Source organism: Amblyomma americanum, chromosome 5, assembly GCF_052857255.1.
Source record: "Amblyomma americanum isolate KBUSLIRL-KWMA chromosome 5, ASM5285725v1, whole genome shotgun sequence".
NCBI lineage: Eukaryota > Metazoa > Arthropoda > Arachnida > Ixodida > Ixodidae > Amblyomma > Amblyomma americanum.
Window position 1 is genome coordinate 48,541,171 of NC_135501.1, and position 20,620 is coordinate 48,561,790.

Below are 20,620 nucleotides of genomic sequence, written 5' to 3' on the forward strand. Positions count from 1 at the left end.
GCTTCTAGATCAGTCGCCAGTGGAATACATTGCGAGGCAATTGAATTCTGCGCCACAATATCAGCGCCACCTGATGAGTGCACACTGCCTTGCCTGTCCTTCAGGTGTACTGCGTATTTCTTTAGAAAGTTTGTGTGTTGTGTTTAAGTGCGTTTCTTGTAGGCTAAGTATGCTTGTTTGATATTCCGCGAGTATTTCATATGTTTTTAAGTACACTCCGGCAGTTCCATTGGATAATGCTCTCTAAAACTTTAGTTCTCGGGGAGGAAGCGAAGATTAGTGGGAGTTATGTAGATGTTTCCGCCTTTATCAGGCGGCTTGACTGGCGGATGTTTTTTTTTTCAGTTTAAGGCGGTCTAGAAGACTTCGCCTTTTTATGTGGGCCTCCCTCAGCGCCTCCGACGCTGAGGGTTTCGGTGTCATGTCCATTGGTTCCGGTGGAGACGCGGAAGCCGAAGTGGAGTTTTCAAGAGAGAGAGACTGCTTTTCAATTGGCTATGCTTTTCCAGAGGTCCGCGAAAAGTTGACCTCTGTGAAAGGGAAGTCTGGGGCAGCCGGAGGCTGCTTGGTGAGGGTCCGCAGTGGACGCGCATCTGCGATGTTGTATTGCGTGCCCACTGAGACGAGACGCCGCCCGGCCCCGCGGCGTGCTGCGTCAGCGTAGGATCTTCCGGAGAGAAGCAAGAGCTTCTTCCGGAATTTCGAGAATGTGATGTTTTCTGTTACTTTAAAGTAAATTATTTTTTTGTTTTGAAATTTTCGGCATGATCGCGAGTAGGCGGCAAGTGGCCCGTGACAGTTTGGACACTCTACTTGAGCGGCACATCTGTTGTCGGTTGGGTGCTCATGGGCACCGCACTTGACACATGTGAGTTTTCTCCAGCACGTCTTTGATCCGGGTCCGTACTTTTGGCAGTTGCTCTTCTCAGGTTGGGGATATATGGACGGATTGTGTAGTGGATGAACTATGCAATTAAAGCGTCTGAAAGACGGCACCATTCTAAAGTCAAGACGATGTGGGGTGTCACCACCTCTTCATCGTTTTGCCTTAAGTGATGCGACGAAGGGTAATGACACCTTGATCTCGGAAGCCTTCCAGGAGGTCAGCTTCTGTTTCTTAGATCAGATCATGTTCTGATATCACGCCTTGCACAGTGCTTAGATTCTGGTGGGGAGTGATGGTCACCAGGAGGTGAGCAAACTGCATTTGCCTCAGAAGGTGTCAGAGTGGTCTTTCTGGGATACTTCAAAAAGAAGGCAACCAGATGAGGGTCTGTTTGCTTTGTACTTTTTCCCAATCAGGTTTTTCAAGGCTTCGAGCGATAACGAAAACAGACATCGCTGCAACGGGGTCATTATCAATCAGGGAGTGTATCACTGCGAAGTGAGGAAAGTGGTCAACGTAAGGTCGGGTACTGGTGAATGTTTCATCGGTGCGGTTTCTTTTCAGGAACCGATCAGATTTTTTAGAAGAAGAAGCACTCATGCGCTATGAATGTACTAACGGTTCCTAAATGTCGCCTGTGGTTCAGCATTTTATTCACAGGAAGGTCCCGGAGCCCTCGCCTGGTAAGCAGACGGGGAGCCCGTCGGCCGGGGCTTGACCATGGCCCGACTGCCACCGTTCAGGGTTTCTGCCCTTGACCTTACAACCTATCGCCATAGTGCGGATGACAGCTTCGGTATGGGGGCTATGATCACTGTATGATCACTGTACGATTTCCGAGTACACATATTGTCTTAGCTGGTGACTTTAACTACCCTAGTATCGTGTGGACTAGTACATCACCTTATCTCAGCTCTTTTTCTACTGAGTTTAAAAAGTTTTTGTCAACTTGTATGGATTTCAATCTTTCGCAGTTAGTCTCTAAACCTACCCGAACTACTTTATCCTCATCGAATGTTTTAGATCTTGTTCTAACTAACGTGCCTGATCATATCCCTTCGATTTTTTACCTACCTGGTCTCAGTGATCATTCTTTGCTGCATTTTGATGTACAAATTCCTGTATCTATCCGAGTTAGTCAGACTAAACACATTAGAGATTATAAACGGGCTGACTTTAATGCTATTAAGTGCGAACTAGCTGGTTTTTTGGATGATTACTTACCAGGCTTTTCACAGCGTTCTCTTCACGCTAACTGGGATTTGTTCAAGGATATCGTTGAACATCTCATTAACACTTTTGTACCATTAACATCTTTGAAGTGCGATCGGGAATCACCTTGGTTTAATAATGTTTTAAAAAGACTCTCCAATAAAAAGAAGCGCTTGTTCCGCTCTGCGAAGTTGTTGAATTCTAAACAACGATGGGAGGCCTACTTTTCTGCAGCTGCAGAGTACAAAGATGCGCTAAAAAACGCAAAGGACACATTTTTTAACCACACACTGCCTGCTATGCTGGTCAATAATCCAAAACAATTTTGAAATGTAGTTAACAAGAAAGACCCTTCCACAATACTACTTACTTCTTCTGATGATGTTGCCTTTCCTCCATACGAATGTGCTTCTGTTCTAAACAATATATTTGCTGCGGCATTTTCTACCAACGTTTCTCTTGTTCATCGCGTGTGCCCTGTTTTTGAAGCTCTTCCTATGGATCCAGTTATATTCGACGCGTCAGGCATCCAGTGCATCATAGAAAATCTTAAGGTTTCCTCTTCCTGCGGTGTTGACAACATTAATTCGAAGTTTTCAATTAATACAAAGTACTATTGTTCCATATTTCTTACTAAATTGTTTGAGCAGTCTCTTGCAACAGGTTGTATTCCCAATGACTGGAAAATTGGGAAGGTGATTCCACTGCATAAGTTCGGAAGTAAACATTCTCCTGATAACTTTAGATCTATATCACTCACTAGTATTCTGTGCAAGATCATGGAACACGTCATATATTCTCATCTCATCTCTTTTTTAGAATCTAACTCCTTTTTCAGCATTGCCCAGCATGGTTTTCGTAAGTCTTTTTCATGCGAAACTCAGCTTATATGTTTCACACATGACCTTCATTGCATCCTTGACCACGGGTTTCAGGCAGATTGCATATTTTTGGACTTCTCGAAAGCGTTTGACACTGTTTCACATGAGCTTCTCTTTCTTAAATTAAGCAATCTTAACATAGACCCTAATGTCCTTGCATGGCTACAATGCTTTCTTTCTAACCGTTCACAATTCGCAACAGCGAACAATATAAACTCTCATTATTTGCCTGTCCGTTCCGGCGTGCCTCAGGGGTCAGTTCTTGCGCCCCTCCTTTTTCTCATCTATATAAATGACTTACGGCTAACATTTCTTCTTCAATTAATCTTTTTGCCGATGATTGTGTTATTTACCACGAAATTAAAGATGGTAATGATGTCTCTTGTCTTCAATTCGATATTAACAAGGTGCTTGACTGGTGTTTTACTTGGAACATGCAACTAAACATTAATAAGTGTAAACATGTACGCATTTCTCGTCCCTCTAATGCCCCTTCTTCTTATCACATTAACAACGTGTCTCTCGAAACCGTGTCATGTTATAAATAATATCTGGGTGTTTACGTTTCTTGTAACCTGTCTTGGAAAACTCACGTTGAATACATAATAAATAACGCTGATCGCATGCTTGGGTACCTTCGCAGAAATTTCTCACGTTCATCTACTTCAATAAAATTATTACTTTATAAAACATTGGTTCGGTCCAAGTTAGAATAAGCTGCATCTGTTTGGAGCCCTGGCATCGATTCACTCGTTTCAGATTTGGAAGCTGTACAGAACCGCGCATGCCGTTTCATTCTCTCTAATTATCACCGAACAAGCAGTGTAACCGCCATGAAATCAAGTTTGTCCCTACCACTTCTTTCCCACCGCAGATCAATAGCCTCATTGTGTCTCTTTCATAAAATTTACCACAACAGCTTTCTCAATCCTAAGTTACTGTCTAGACCATGTTACATATCAGCACGCGTTGATCACCGTCATAAAGTTGGAATCCCATCTTGTCACACCAAATGTTTTCATCACTCATTCATACCCCGAACTTGTGTCAGCTGGAATCACCTTCCCCACGACATCGCAGGTATTTCCGATAACAATGCATTTCGTAAAGTCCTTAATGTTTCTTTCTGAGTATGTGTCGTTTATTACTGTATGAAAATTGCCTTTTTACTGTCTACACACTGTTTTAATATATCCCCACTACATTCTAATCTTATTGCCTTCCTGTTTTTTCACTTTTATGTATTCCTGGTTTATTTTTGTTTTCCCTCCTTGTTGTTGCTGTTTAGGCTGAATTTTTATGTATTCCCACTCCCCTCTGTAATGCCTTCGGGCCCTGAGGGTACAATTAATAAATAAATAAATAAATAATGAAAAAATTAATAAATAAATAAATAAATAAATAAATAAATAAATAAATAAATAAAGGGTCCGTGGTGGCGTCAAACACTATCACCTTGAGAATCAAGCTGCCTTTGCGGGAAGCCTTCGTAGCCAGAAGACGTTATCCAAAGGTGCAATATTTGCAGGTATGCATCCGCCAAAGGCTAATAGAATGCATGAACAAAGCGCCTGTCTTGTTTTCCAGAAAGCAGTAATCTTGCTCGCTATGGTGTGAAATCATCTGAGGTGCCATGCCTCCGTGAACCCATGAAGAAAAGGCTTATACTTGGAGCCTGTGAGGTAAATGGGTAGGAGAGGCCTGTGTCCCTAATGATGGAGCTGCTATGAAGTAAATCTACGACCGCAAAATAGTTACGTTTGTTGGATACATGACCGCTCATGCGCAGCTGCATGGTCATCGTCTTCAAGCCCACTTCTTTCAAGAGAATCCTGCGCGTTCTCTTAACAGGCTCCTGTCTACAGTTTTGATTCGCTGCAACTACTACTTAATGACACAGTTAACTGGTCAGGATTCCATTCACTTTTCCAAAAACAGCACTACAGGTACTATGGCTTCGTTCTGTAGATTATAGTAACAGACAATGCCTTCAATGTCACTATAATTTTTTGTGATACCGACAGCTCAAAGGGGCAGTTTCCCTTCTAAGCAATGAGAAACGAACCCTTAAGTTTGTACCCTTGCCATTTCTTAAAAAACATCCGGTCCCAATTTCCGGACACGAAGGATTAATTTTCGAAGATGAGTGGAAGTGCGAAAACTCCATCAGATGCATGAAACTAATGTTAAGCTAATATGGAATCTGACATAAAAATTTAATCACCAGCGAGCATTGCAGGCGCTTGCCGGTTTACGAGTGAAAACCGCTATGGAAGCCCAGATGGGTGTTATTTTAGGGATACCAGAAATTCACTTATTCAGAGGCAATGTAGGTACCATTACATTTATGAAAATAATAACAGGCTGGTTAGACTTTGGTACTGGCCGCTTCCATGGGGAAATAGGCTAAGGCATCTATTTCTGCGATGAATGGTGCGAAAGGCGGCTGGCTGCTATTGGAATTTGTACAAAAAGGCATGGAGGCATACGAGTTGTTGATAATGCGTTTGAGGCGTTAGTATTTACCAGGGCATAGACTTTGTCACTTTTCGCTGCCTTTTCGAGCTTTAAGAGAATTTACGTTTAAAGAGGTACACTTAAAAACGGTATTTTTGAAGCGTTGTTTGTCCAGCTGCACTCAGAATCAGGAGGAAATGCTCTTGTAATGGGACCGACTGGCAGGAGTTCAAGCAGTGCAGAAAAGAGGTAGACGAAGTGACGGCTCGACGTCCATGATATGCTCTCCTAACAACTGCAGGATCCTTGGATCACCTCGCTGTTCACCTTCCTGAACAATTCCTCGCCGCATTCTTCGTCCCGGACCCTTCGCCGCCAAGCCCACCACTTCGCCGTTCGTGATGGCCACTTATACCACCGTAACTACCTCTCCGACGGGCGGAAGTGATCCCTCGACACATCCGTGCTGCCTTCTGCGCCTCTTCCCACACCCCTCCACAATGCGGCCGCGCTGGTGTACTGAAAACATATGCTCGCCTTCGTCTGCGACATTACTGGCGAGGAATGTACCGCTACATACGTCAGTACATTCGGTCGTGCACCGCCTGCCAACGTCGCAAGGAACCTCCTAACCCCACCGCCGCTCCTTTGCAGCCGTTACCTTGCCCTGGCCGTCACTTTGACCGCGTCGGCATTGATTTTTATGGCGCGCTTCCAACTACAGCGGCTAACAATCGCTGGGTCATCGTGGCCGTTGACCATCTAACACGTTACGTCGAAACGTCGGCTCTCAAATCTGCTACCGCAAACGATGTCGCTCGCTTCATTCTACACAGTCTTGTTCTTCGTCACGGCGCCCCTACAGAACTGCTAAGTGACCGCGGCCGTGTTTTTCTCTCGGACGCCGTCGAGGCCCCGCTAAAGCATTGCCAAATCGTTCATCGCTGCACCAGCGCCTATCACCCCCCGACAAACGGCATGACTGAGCGGTTCAACCTCACACTCAGTGGCATGCTCGCCATGTACGTTGACACCGCCCACTCCAACTGGGACCAATTGCTCCCTTTCGTCGCGTACGCGTATAATACGCCTACGCAGAAAACGACGGGGGTTTTCTCCTTTCTTTCTCTTATATGGCCGGAAGCTTACATCTACCATGGACACCATCCTTCCCTATCGCCCTGAGCCTTCCGAGACCACATCACTTTCCGAAGCTCACCTGTATGCCGGAGAATGCCGGCAACTTGCCCACTCTTTCACTACTCAGCTCCAATGGCATCAGAAGCACCGTCGGGATTCCTCGGACCCTCCCGCGTCATACCCATCTGGCGCCCTTGTTTGGCTCTGGGTGCCTTCCTCCACTCCCGGCCTCGCCACAAAACTGCTTTCTCGCTATCACGGACCTTACCGTGTGGTGCAACAAATTTCTCCCGTGAATTTCATCGTTGAGCCGCTCGCCCCCTCTGCGGACCACCGTCGCCAAGGGTGCGAAACTGTGCACGTTGAGCGCCTCAAGTCTTATTATGATCCGCTCATGCTTTCCTCCCCGTAAGTCGTCAGGATATGGCTCACTTTTTTGGCGAGGAAGTAATTGTAATGGGACAGACTGTCAGGAGTTCAAGCAGCGCAAAGAAGAGGTAGAAGAAGTGCAGCTGTGATTCTCGAGTGACGCCTGTGAGTGTGTCCGCCGTGCCGTTTTCCGACCAACGCCTACGGTCCTGCGGTTAAAATAAACACCTTTATACTGTGTTTGATTAAAAACGTGCCACATTCGCTCTTAACATCATTTTTTGACAATAGCTGTGCCAGGTATGAACAACCACCTCATATCTGTCGAGTGCACATTACCATCCTGAGCAAAAAAATTAGAGTAGAAAGGCCCTTTGTTTGATGAATTATCGTATGATTGTGCATTCAACATACTGCCCGTTTTGTGAGCCTTGAATATGAGATTTCTTTGAAACGCAATGTCTTATTTTTTTATTTCTCGAAGCTTCGTCATTTGCTACTGTTGTGCATGTTGTTCAATGTTCGGTTTAAACGAACGTTAAAAGCGCATGTTGTTTATTTCTTGATGCGTGACGCACAATTCTGTTAGTGATGCGTGTTCGCGACAGGCATAATTTTGCTGTATGTTTGATGCTGGAGCGTTTATTATTTGTTTTTTTTTTCTGTTTTATGTAATATATCCTGCTTTATTTCACGCCCGCTGACGACTGCCAAATTTTAGAGCTAGGGCCTCGTCGAGCTGCTACTCGTGCAGCTTTTTGCACTTGCCAGCTTCTTCATAGCAAAGTAAGTAAAATTCGAATTTCCAGCCTTAGGCCGTAGAGTATAGTGTCTGAACGGCTCAACAAACTTCTCGTCTCTCTTTAGCATCTTATGGATGAGCTTGCGACATAGCAGTTGCATCCGGTGTGTGGTGTTTTATCATTCCTCAAGTCATGAAAACATGAAAAATTCCTATATATCAAGGACCACTTCATCATATTTATACCTATCACTTATTATTGGGAGCAGCACTTCAGGGTCTGCACTAACCTGAGGCGTGGAGACGTGACTGTGACTGGGCGCATAAATCAACTACGGAAACCTTCCCTAGGCCTAACTTGAGCAGGTTGGCACTTGTGTAAATTTTACAAACCCTGCAATACACTAGCGCGTAGAAGTTAATGGCTTTGCCCGTGACACAACGTAGCGCATGTATAAGCAGGTCTATAGGAAAAATGAAACTTTTTTCATCATTATCTTCATTTTATTTTGTGAAACGAATACATCAAAACTTGATTGGACCCATAGCCACTCGGCTAGTGAGAGGTTCAAATACAAGGTATTAACTAAAGAAATGCCAGACATTCAAACTACTTGTACAAAAAGACATCAGATACTACAGTACAATCACGGCAATGCAAAATATGTAATGCGCAAACATATTCTGAAAAAAAAAAACCGTTTCTGAATGTACAAAACGTATTTAGTCCCACAGTTCTGGACAGAGAAAAAAAAAATTTTTTCAGTACGGCCGAAAAATTATGTTTGAGTTTGATGTCATCGGGAATCTCATTTCATATCTGTGGACCATTGCACTCTAATAGCCTTTGACCATGTGTTTTCACAAGGCAGTAAGTTAAATCTAAAATTAGTGGCGGCTCTTGTTTGTCTCAGAGAGGATCTAAACAGTGTAAGATGAAATGGATGATTAGTTCTTATTACTCTGTTTATTATTTCAGCTATCTTTAATTTGTATGAAACTGATACCGGTAATATTCCCAGTTCTTGAAAGAGGGGTCAGCAAGAGTCGATTGACTTTGCAAAAGGTTATGGTAAGAACAGCACGTGTCTGCAAGCGTAAACTTGTCTCTAAATACGTTTTATAAGTGCCGCCCCATGTCTATAGGCAGTAACATAAGTGACTATCGACAAACGCGAAATACAATATCCGTGAAATTGGTGCACGAAAACATTCCTTTGCAATTAATAAAATGTGACAGCCATAAGCTAATTTAAAGCAAACAGTTTTAAGTTGCTGCTTCCAATGCATGTCCAATTCATAGACTACTCCCAAGTACTTGGTGTTGGAGACATTAAGAAAATACGTAGCGTTTAACGTTCGAAATAATGTATCACAGCTAATCTCCTTTTTCCTTGTGTGAAATGAAGTATACTTTGGTTTCTAGATGTTAGCAGGTGTTAAATGCGGTATAGACGAAAAATTCCAACCATAAATACACTGTCACGTAGTGGTGACGGCAGCCAGAAAGGCAGGGAAAACAGCTTTTAAGAGAAACTGTTTATTGGGCAGACGGGCGCCCAAAAAGAACTCAATGACTCGTCGCTGGCGTAGCAATAAGAGTGCTCGGCGGTCCCCGAACAGATTGCCTGCAGTTCTGGGCCGCGCTTATTTTAAAGCTGGCAAGGAACCTTCGAGAAAAGGAGCCAAAAGCAACTACAACAACCTGGAAAAGTGTGGAAGCAATTGCCTTTGGCTACGATCGATTAAGATAAGTCTGCCGCATCTGGCGTCACAAACAGAATGATAAAGCCGACGACCGGCGGCTTTGAGTGTGAACGGAGAAGCAATACCAAGATCCGCGGTATTACTCCCTCTAAATTAAGCGCCGTCTCTGCACTTTACACCAATAAGAATTGAATGCAAAAAATAACATGAAAGCACAGAAGACAAAAAACATTCAGACTGCTAATAAATAACGTTCATTAGTGTCCATAATAAGACTTAGGTGCATGACATGCAGAACTTCTAGGCGTGAACGGCGCCGCTTTATTGATGTTGCTCCGTCGGGGGACACTTCGTAGTCAAGCTCTCGAAGCCGACGATTGTTCAGGGCTGCTGGCAAATTAAGGTCGATGAAAGGGATTGCTAGAAGGCCCCATTAATCACTCCAAATAGCATCTTCGAGTTAAAGGTGTTGCCATTTGGTCTGTGTTCAGCACCAGCGACGTAATGGATACAGTGCTGGCAGGCCTGAAGTGGCAAATTTCTCTGGTATATTTAGATGACGTAGTTGTGTTCTCCTCGAGCTATGATGAACATATAAAAAGTTTTCAAACAGTACTAGAAGGAATCAAGTCCTCTGGTATGACTTTGAAAGCATAGAAGTGCCTCTTTGCCTACAAAGACCTTCTGTTTCTAGGAAACACCGCAAGCAAGGAGAAACTACGCCTAGACCCGCCGAAAACGGCATCTACCGCACAGTTTCCACCTCCGGCTGATAAGGAGCTGCGCGCTGCTTTCTCGGACTGTGCGCGTATTACCAACGATTTGTCAAGAGTTTTTCGTTCATTGCCGAAACATTGACCGATCTCACAGAGCCATGCTGCTATTTAAGTGGGAAGCGCCACAATCAGGAGCCTTCAGGGAACTTCCTCTTGTCCTAAGGCACTTTCATGAAAATAGTGGCACTGAAATTCATACCAACTCAAGCAGCGTAGGCCTTGCCGACATTGTGGTTCAAAGAAACTCGTTCCGTGCTCTCCTTGCTTTGGACGCGGTGAAAAGCGTGGTCGCTGCTTGCTCTGATTAGAGTCTGAAAGATTCTTGAATTATGTAAAGGAAAACTTTGCGCAAAACAAAAAGGACATAGCGAAAAAGAAAACGAACACTAGCTGGTCTTTGTTTTTCTCTTCTATGCCTTCTTTGTTTTAAGCAAAGTTTTCTTTTAAAAAGTTCGACGGAGTGCCACTGCTGTTATAGGTTTGTGGATCTGTCACAGCACTAGATGCGTAGACGAATCGTATCGGCGATTTGTAGAAGCCATCTGAAGAGTGATATTAGGAGGCCTGAGAACAGTACAGATTGCTGTCGGAAACCGAGAGGATTTTTCATTATCAGCAAAGATAAGGTGGCGAGGGCTAATATCAACGTCGCCGATCTCCGTGAACCTCATTACGTACACTGGCTGACGCAATCCGTGGTGTGAACAAATGTTCAGTGGGAGTGTCGTATCGTCTTTCCCCAATTTACACGACGGGAGAGTTATATATAGTGTTTTGATCTTCACCAAAACGGTCAATAATTTTGATAGCAGTCCTTAAATTCAGCCTTTTATTGTAAAGAAGAGGCCGTCCGGGACAAGTATTCCATACCTATCGTTCAGAAGCCATGTGCATCTGATTTCATCCGTGATCATATCGAGCAGTATAAAACAAGAATGCCAGTATAAAACAAGAACGCCAGTGCCACACAAAGGTGCATTTTCCACACATGAAATGTAGCCAAGACTTGAAGCCTGCGAAGAATTATTTACGGCTGTTTTTCCATGAATAAAAAAGCACTAAATTTCAATAAGTTGCGCTGGTGTATACTCTAATGAAAATAACAAGTAATACAGTCACGTGGTTTCCAAGCTACAACTTAGATAACATAAAATATAAATCAAATGCTTTTTCGACCAATTCAATAACATTAAGGAGCACGCAGTGTGAACATCCTCACTTTAGGGGTGGGCACTAGAAGGCGTGAGGGCTTTCGCGTGCAATGAAGGAAAATGTTTGGAGAAGACGCTGCTGTGTCACTTTCAGAGGTGGGGGGCCGCTTCGGATTTGTGCAACGCCTTTACATGTCACGCATTCCTCTTTTACATACAACCTCCAATAAAAACACAAAGAATTGAGGGAGTTTCGTCATGTAATTTCTCCAGCTTCGGAATTAATCTACTCAGTTGCAATGATTGTCTTCATAAATATAGATAAGAAGGCCTAGTGGAAGAAAAATGTACTAGCTCTGAAAAATATTCAACACCAAGCACAAGTTATTGAGTCCGCTTTATACATTTGGCTACACAAAACTACCGCACTTAAGTTTAAAACCTCTACAACACGCTCTTCTCTTTAAAACTTGTTTTTATACGTTCGATATTCTTATATATTATATATTATTTCCAGTTTAATTTTTTGATGTACTTTTTGTGATTTGTGAAAGAAATAGCAACAGTTTTCTAGCTGTGGAGGGTGGAAGAGGGACAGACAGGAAAATATTCCACACCTCCTGCGGTGACCTATGCTTTTTGAAGCGCGGTGTTCACCTGTGAAGCACTGAACGCTTGACGGGGCAACTGGTTCTACACACTAGGGCGCATTTTTTTTTTCAGCAGCAGAACACTACTTTGAGGCTTTTCATGGCCATCTGTCGGCTTTCATTTCTCCGATGGTGCCGCTTCTCCGGGAATGATTTTCTAACAGAGGACTAACATTTTACCGAAATGACTAGGCAAATGACGCCAGCAAATATATCGACCTTTTTAGCCGGTGCCTTGCTAGAATTCTAAATAAAAGTTGGAAACAGCAAACCGAATGAAATGCAAGATTACCAGACCTTACCATTTCCATATTCTTGTATACAATGATCAGAGGGACATTGAAATGTTTTCACTGCATTCGGCGACACTGTGCTTTGCAGGAAAGCTTTGCAGGTTCGGTCCGTCATTTTTCAGTAGCAGCGTCACCTGTGCTCGGCATGGCTCAAGCCATCTCAGACTTCCGTTGTCTTGCCAACGGGCGAGAACAACTGCTGCTTTTTTACAATTATTCCCCTCATAGCTGCCTCTTAAATAATTTTGAAGTTGTTTATTATTAGTTGACCAACCATGCAAGCAAGCCGCCCTTGATTTTGCCTTGTCTGTAATTGCTGACACAAAATACTGATATTCCACTGCATCTTTTTTTGTTATCTCTGACAATGACAACTACAGTATCAGAACATCAATTTACTGGAGATTTCACACAACAGACTGTACCATACAAGGTCAATTTGAATGAACGCCTGCAAAAATAAAGCCACTTTTTTTTCCCGCCAGTAAAAGTGAGCGCGGCAGTCCTCACTCTTCAATAACTCATTTCGATGTAGGCACAACAGAGAAAACAAAATATGACAGACTGAGTCTAAAACTCTAGAGTGCAGAAAAAAAGTGTAGGCTCGTGCTAACACTAAGAACAAAATCAGGTTGGGATCGCGTTCACACTTGAGTACGCAGCGACGGAAGAAGATAGTGAATGTGGCCATGTTTTACGACATATTCCGCAGCCGCTGTGTTTTTGAGGCCAGAAAAATTTGAAAGCTCGGTTTGGCTGCTATTTTCCCTCAAGCAAAGAAGCACATGAGTTTAATTTATTTATTTATTTATTTATTTATTTATTACAGAGACCTGCAGCGCCCGAAGGCTTATTGCAGGGGGGGGGGGGGGGGGGCACAATAACTTCTTCTCGTTTGGCAGAAAGTACCACAGAAAACAATATTACAATGACACAAATAATAATAAATGAAGAAAAACATGTGCTCAAAGAGGACAACGGCGTTCCATAAATAAAGAATACAGTGGCACTAATGAAATAAAAGACACGCGCAAGAGAACTGCGCGCCACGTGACACATCAGAGAAGAATGCGCGGAATCGATCTTCCGCGCACCACTGAATGACACCGGCTGGCAGCCTGTTGCACTTATTGATCGTCCGTGGAAAGAAGTAGGTGTCGTAAATATCTGTCCTACAATTAATCTCTGGTATCTTGCACTGATGATCAAGTCGTCTATAAGATCATCATCAGCAGCAGCAGCAGCCTTACTACACCCACTGCAGGGCAAAGGCCTCTCCCATGTCTCTCCAATTAACCCTATCCTTTGCCAGCTGCATCCACCCTTTGCCTGCAAACTTCTTAATCTCATCCGCCCACCTAACCTTCTGCCGCCCCCTGCTCCGCTTACTTCCTCTTGGAATCCACTCCGTTACCCTTAAGGACCAGCGGTTATCTTGCCTTCGCATTACATGCCCTGCCCAAGCCCATATCTTTCTCTTGATTTCGACAAGGATATCATTAACCCGTGTTTGTTCCCTCATCACTCTGCCCGCTTCAGATCTCTTAAAGTTACACCTATCATTTTTCTTTCCATGGCTCGCTGCGTTGTCCTTAACTTAAGCTGAACTCTTTTCGTTAGCCTCCACGTTTCTGCCCCGTAGGTGAGTACCGGTAAGATTATGCTGTTGTACACTTTCCTCTTGAGGGAAATTGGTAAACTGCCACTCATGATCTGCGAGAGTTTGCCATATGCGCTCCACCCCATTCTTATCCTTCTAGTTATCTCCCTCTCATGATCCGGATCAGCTGTCACTACCTGCCCTAAGTAGACGTATTCCGTCACAATTTCTAGGCTCTCGCTGCCAATTGTGAACTGTTGTTCCCTTGCTAGGCTGTTGAACATTACCTTGGTTTTCTGCATGTTAATTTTTAGACCCATCGATCTGCTTTGCCTGTCTAACTCATTGATCATGATTTGCAGTTCACCTCCTGAGTGACTCAGCAAGGCAATGTCATCAGCAAATCACAGATTATTTAGGTATTCTCCATTTATTCTTATTCCCAACTGTTCCCAATTCAGGCCTCGAAATACCTCCTGTAAACATGCGGTGAACAGCATTGGCGAGATCGTGTCTCCTTGCCTGACGCCCTTCCTTATTGGAATTTTATTGCTGACTTTATGGAGGACTATAGTAGCTGTGCAGTTGCTATATATATCTTCCATTATTTTGACATAAGGCTCTTCTACCCCCTGATTACGCAATGCCTGTATGACTGCTGATGTTTCCACTGAGCCGAATGCTTTCTCGTAATCAAAGAAAACCATATATAGAGGTTGGTTATATTCTGCGCATTTCTCTATCACCTGATTGATAGTGTGAATATGATCTATTGTGGAATATCCTTTACGAAAGCCTGCCTGATCATTTGGTTGATTAAATACTAATGTTGCCCTGACTCTATTAGCGATTACCTTAGTAAATACTTTGTAGGCAACGAATAGTAAGCTGATCGGCCTGTAATTTTTCCAGTCCTTGGCGTCTCCCTTCTTATGAATTAAGATAATGTTTGCATTCTTCCAAGCTTCTGGTACAGTCGAGGTCATAAGGCATTGCGTATACAGGGTGGATAGTTTTTCTAGCACGATGTCCCCTTCATCCTTCAACAGATCTGCTGTTACCTGATCCTCCCCAGCTGCTTTTCCCCTTTTCATTGCTTCTAAGGCTTTCATTACTTCATCTTTCGTTACTGGTGGGATGACACATTGCTGTGCACTGCTGTCTTTCTCATTAACGCTCTTATTACATTGGCTACTGTGCAGGTCTGTGTAGAACTCTTCGGCTACGTTAACTATCTTATCCATATTGCTAATGACATTGCCCTGCTTGTCTCTTAATGCATACATCTGGTTTTTACCTATGCCTAGTTTCCTCTTCACTGTTTTTAGGCTACCTCCATTCTTTATAGCATGCTCGATTCTCTACATATTAAGCTTCCTTATGTCCGCTACCTTGCGCTTATTTATTAACTTTGATAGCTCCGTTAGTTCTATTCTATCGGTAGGTTTAGATGCCCTCATGTTTTGGCGCTTCTTAATCAGATCTTTTGTCACCTGAGATAGCTTCCCGGTATCCTTTCGATTCGTCCTACCGCCTACTTCTACTGCGCACTCCGTAATTATTGATGTCAGATTATCGTGCATTGAATGAACATCAAGATCATCTTCCTCGGTTAAAGCCGAATATCTGTTTTGCAGCGCTATCCTAAACTCCTGTGCTTTCCCTCTTACGGCTAACTCGTTAATGGTCTTCTTCACTAGCTTCTTCCGTTCCTTCTTCAAGTCTAAGCTAATACTAGACCTTACCATTCTGTGGTCGCTGCAACGTACCTTTCCGAGGACGGCCACATCCTGAATGATGCCAGGTTTAGCGCATAGTATGAAGACGATTTCACTTTTAATCTCACCATTGGGGCTCTTCCAGGTCCACTTCCTGTTTTCTCGTTTGCGGAAGAAGGTATTCATGATCCGTAAATTATTTCTATCCGCGAATTCGACTAATAACTCTCCCCTGCTATTTCTAGAGCCTATCCCATAGTCACCTACAGCGTTGTCGTCAGCCTGCTTCTTGCCCACCTTCGCATTGAAGTCGCCCATCAGTACAGTGTACTAGGATTTTACTTTATTCATTGCCGATTCTACGTCCTCATAGAAACTTTCAACGGTCTGGTCATCATGGCTGGATGTGGGTGCGTAGGCCTGCACCACTTTCAGCTCGTACCTCCTATTCAGCCTAATTACTATAGCTGCTACCCTCTCGTTAATACTGTAGAGCTCCTCTACGTTGCCAGCTATATCCTTATTAATGAGGAATCCCACACCTAGTTCTCGTCTATCCTCTAACCCACGATAGCACAGTATGTGTCCGTCCTTTAGTGCGGTATACGCCTCACCTGTCCTCCTAACTTCGCTAAGCCCTATCACATCCCATTTAATTCCCGCTAGTTCCTCAAACAGCACTGCTAGGCTAGCCTCACTAGCTAATGTTCTAGCGATAAACGTGGCCAGGTTCAGATTCCAATGGCGGCCTGTCCGGAGCCAGAGATTCATAGCACCCTCCGCTGCGTCACAGGTCTGACCGCCGCCGTGGTCAGTTGCTCTGCAGCCGCTGGGGACTGAGGGCCGAGGGTTAATTGGTATGATCATAGAAGGTTGTGGCCAAGTACTACACCAGGGTGGCCAAATCCTGCTCTGGTGAGAGAGTGCGTTGTCGGTTCTTAATACCGAGATCAGGTCGCACTCCAGGCCTGGTTATGCAATTCCATCGACACGCGGATTTTTTTTTAAACCCGGTGGAGAATTGTGCGGCACCAGGATTTGAACCCCGGTCTTCTTGCACGCGAGGCGAATGTTCTACCTCTACGCCATCGCTATAAGATAAGTAAGGTTAAAGCAGGTACCGGTCTTTGTCATTGTTCAGCTTTCCAAAATAGATGCGATACATGATTTGCAACCTCAAATGCTTTATACGATTAGCTAAAGATCACCAATCGAGGTGGTTTTTAAGAGACGTGACACTAGTTAAGAAGCTGGAATTATTGGACACAAATCTCGCAGGGTTAGTCTGTGCGCACTCGAGCATGTTATTTAAGTAAGCTAACTGGAGGTCCCGTACAGGACAGCAGGACAAGCATACTCAAGGACTGGTCGTATGTAAGTGAAATACAGGAGTTGTTTGACATTGGACTGGGCTTTATTGAAATTTCGTTTTAAGAAATTAAGCATTCTGCAGTCGTTGGATGTAATATACTCAACTTGCCTCATCCACGCTAGGTTAGATGTAAAATAAACACCGAGCTATTTATACTCAAGAACTTTTTTCAGGGCAACATTATGCAATGACTAACTTGTTTGTAATAGAGAACGCTTTCGAGTGAAAGAGATAAGTTGGCATTTTGTAGCGTTCAATGAAGTTTGCCATTTTGAGCACCAGCAATGGATGGAATCCAAGTTTCGCTGAAGTTTTAACGCATCAGAGGAACTTTCCACAACATGGCAAACGACACAGTCGTCAGCATATAGCCGAACTTTGCAGGTAAGTCCTAAACACTATCACTGGTAAAAACAAATTAAGAAGGGGTCCTAGAACAGACCTCTGCGGTACACCTATGAAAACATTTAAATAGCCTGAGTGTGAACCATTAATAAAAACACGCTTAATGCGGCCCTGAAGATACGAATGAAGCCAATCGATGACAGTGGGGTGCCGACCAAGGCAACATAACTTGTGTAATAATAGTAAATATGGAACAGAGTCAATGGCTTTCTTAAAATCTAGAAATGCGCAATCTGTTTGAGAGCAACGGTCAAAGGAAGAGAACAGATCATTACTAAACTCGAGCAACTGAGTAGTAAAGGAAAAACCTGGCCTAAAGCCACGCTGGCCTAAAGCCACGCTAGAAAATACTCATGAGAGTCAAAGTGTTTCATGACTGCGCTACATATTATGCGCTCCAGCGTTTTACAGCACACACTGGTTAGAGAAATCGCTCAATACTTTACAGGATAGCTTTTTGAACCACTTTTATGCACTGGTACCACATGAGCATTTTCTCAGTCGTTAGCAGAGACACCGAGTAAGAGATGCTCGGAACAAGATGACTAAGTAATGAGAGATTTCATTCACACAAAACTTTAAAACACTGTTAAAAACACCATCAGAACCACAGGCAGAAGATAAATGGATATTACTATGCAATTGTAACACACCTTGGTGGGTAAAACCAATTCAGACATGGTTTCAGTAAGATATTCACGAGTTAACGGAAGTTCTCTGATGTACCTTGGCGCAAAAGCAGACTGAAAAAAAGCACTAAAGCAGCATGACTTATCCGCATTATTAGTAATAACTGCACCATCGAGGTCTAAATTCGGGATTCCGACTGGTTCACGTCCGTTGTGTTTCAAAAACGTCCACAATTCGTTACGATTATTACACAGTTTTGATCCCAAGTCATTAAAAAGCTATCCTTAAGAGCTTAAATTCCAGTTTTTAGTCTACTGCCAAGAGCATAAATCGACTGCAATACTGCTGGGCCCAGTTTTTTTTTGTGTGATTCTGGAGGGCGATATTTGCTCCTGATAAGCCGTCTGGTCTGCCGCGTGATCCACAGTTTGTCGCGGCGGCGCTTTCCTGAAAGGCTTTTAGATGGAATACATTGATCAATTAGGCATTCGAGCTTATTCTTGAATACTTCCCAAAAAGAATTACAATCTAAATTCTGGGTTAGGGTAATAAAGTCAGGAAGAAAAGGCGGAAGTTTTTTCTCCATTGATGTATAGCCGCCCTTGTTAAAAAGAAAACCTTGCGAGGTCGACTTCTTGGAATAAAATAAGAAATATGCCTGACATTGGCAACAACACAACTGTGACCGCTTATTTCTGGTATGATCACAGTGTCACGAGCTACTGAAGGCCGGTTGCAGAACCGTAAATCTAACACTGTAGATGAGTCCTCACTTTCCCATGTTGGCTTAGTGACATACTGTTATAGGTCATGGGGAGTAATTAAATCATAAAAGGATGAAGACAGTGAATTATGGCTCGTACGAAGAGGTTTGTAGTCTACCCACTTGAAATCAGGCATGTATAAGTCCCCGCCAAAAAGAAAGTCACTTTTTAAGGTAAGTAGAAATTAAGACATCGATCTAAAAGTGCCCGGATTCATAGCGGAAGAAGGACGGTAGCCTGTGCCAATCGCCAAATTCTTTCCATTATTTAGGCGAAGGTTGCATCATATTGACTCGCAACCAACTAAGGGCGCTGTTATTAATGAAGAGCTAAACCGCTGGTCAACAAGAAAAAAGACGCCGAACACCATGCAAGTGTCGACCGCTATGGTACGCGTCATAAGCGGTGGGAAATACTTCGCAGCTGAGAACGGAATTATACAGCCACGATTCTGTGCCAATTTTAACATGAGGATGTATAGAGGAATCAAGAGTAGGAAATTCGTAAATTTTATTTTTGATGCTCCTGCAATTCATGATGATAGTTATAAATTCAAAATTTGATCACACCATGGGAATGCTCTTCACAACTCAGACATAGGAGTTTATTGAATGAAGAAGCTCACACAAAAAAACGTACCAAGTTTGTGAGTGAAAATGACAGTACCATGAATTCAAAGTTTTGGTCACTGGAGGTAAAGGGTCAGTATATCTGTTAAGCCAAAAACAAAATCAGTGTTAGCGCTTAGCTTGCATTAGGCTAATCAGCTTGTTGCAAGCCAGGGATGCTGTGAAACGTCACCTAGCGCAAAATCTTACCTAGCTAATTTTTCAGTGTCATTCGTTCTCAATGTGAGGATGCGGGTCTGGTTTGGCTTGGGTTATTAGGGTTTAACGTCCCAAAGCGAATCAGGCTATGAGGGACGCCGTAGTAAAGGGCTCCGGGAATTTATACCACCTGGGGTTCTTTAACGTGCACTGACATCGCACAGTACATGGTGCTCTAGAATTTTGCCTTCATATAAATTCCGCCGCTGCGGCCGGGGTTGAACCCACGTCTTTCGAGTCAGCAGCCGAGCGCCGTAACTACTGAGCCACCGCAGCGGGTAGGATGCCGGTCTGTACCGCTCATTTATTGGTTGAATAACATGTTCAGTATTTGAGCTAGGACAAATAAAGAGATCATTGATACGTACTGAAAAGCGAATATTTCCCAATTCACTGGCTTGTGCAGAAGTGAAGGAAACTAGCTGCGGTTATGAGCATTAAGTGGCGAAGTCCGCACAGTGTTTTCATCCTTAAGTATGTAGGTATTGGATGAAATACAGACAGACAACTTCGTACTTTTCAACTTCAAAAAAAAAAACTAATGTGCGGAACATGATCAAGCGAATTTCCCAAATCTTCCAAAAACACACCTAATAATCCGGATGTTGTAACGTGCCGTAATATATATCGCTTGGCAAAATTAATTGAGAAACTCAATCCCTTTATGACAAGTTTTGTTGGAGGCTTCGAAAGCTGCTCGCATTGGCAAGTGCCAACTATATTATTCGCTAAAAAATGTCTTCTTTGGAAAGAACCAGAATTCATTATATGAAATTCGCCGAAATTTTAGCTATTGGAGAAAAATTCCTTTTGTTAAGCGTTAAAACAGGCTGGGAGCAACCCCCTGAGAAACAAAACATGCAATGATAATGTTTTAAAGACTTTTCTTATCGGAAATCAACATGGTAGCTCGGTATTACATCGTGTAAGTGTTCTCAGAACGCCTGCAGTAAATATATCATTATGTGAAACGACTTATGCGAAACAATATTATGTGAAGCGACGCGGATAAATTCTATTAAAATACATCTTCTCCAATG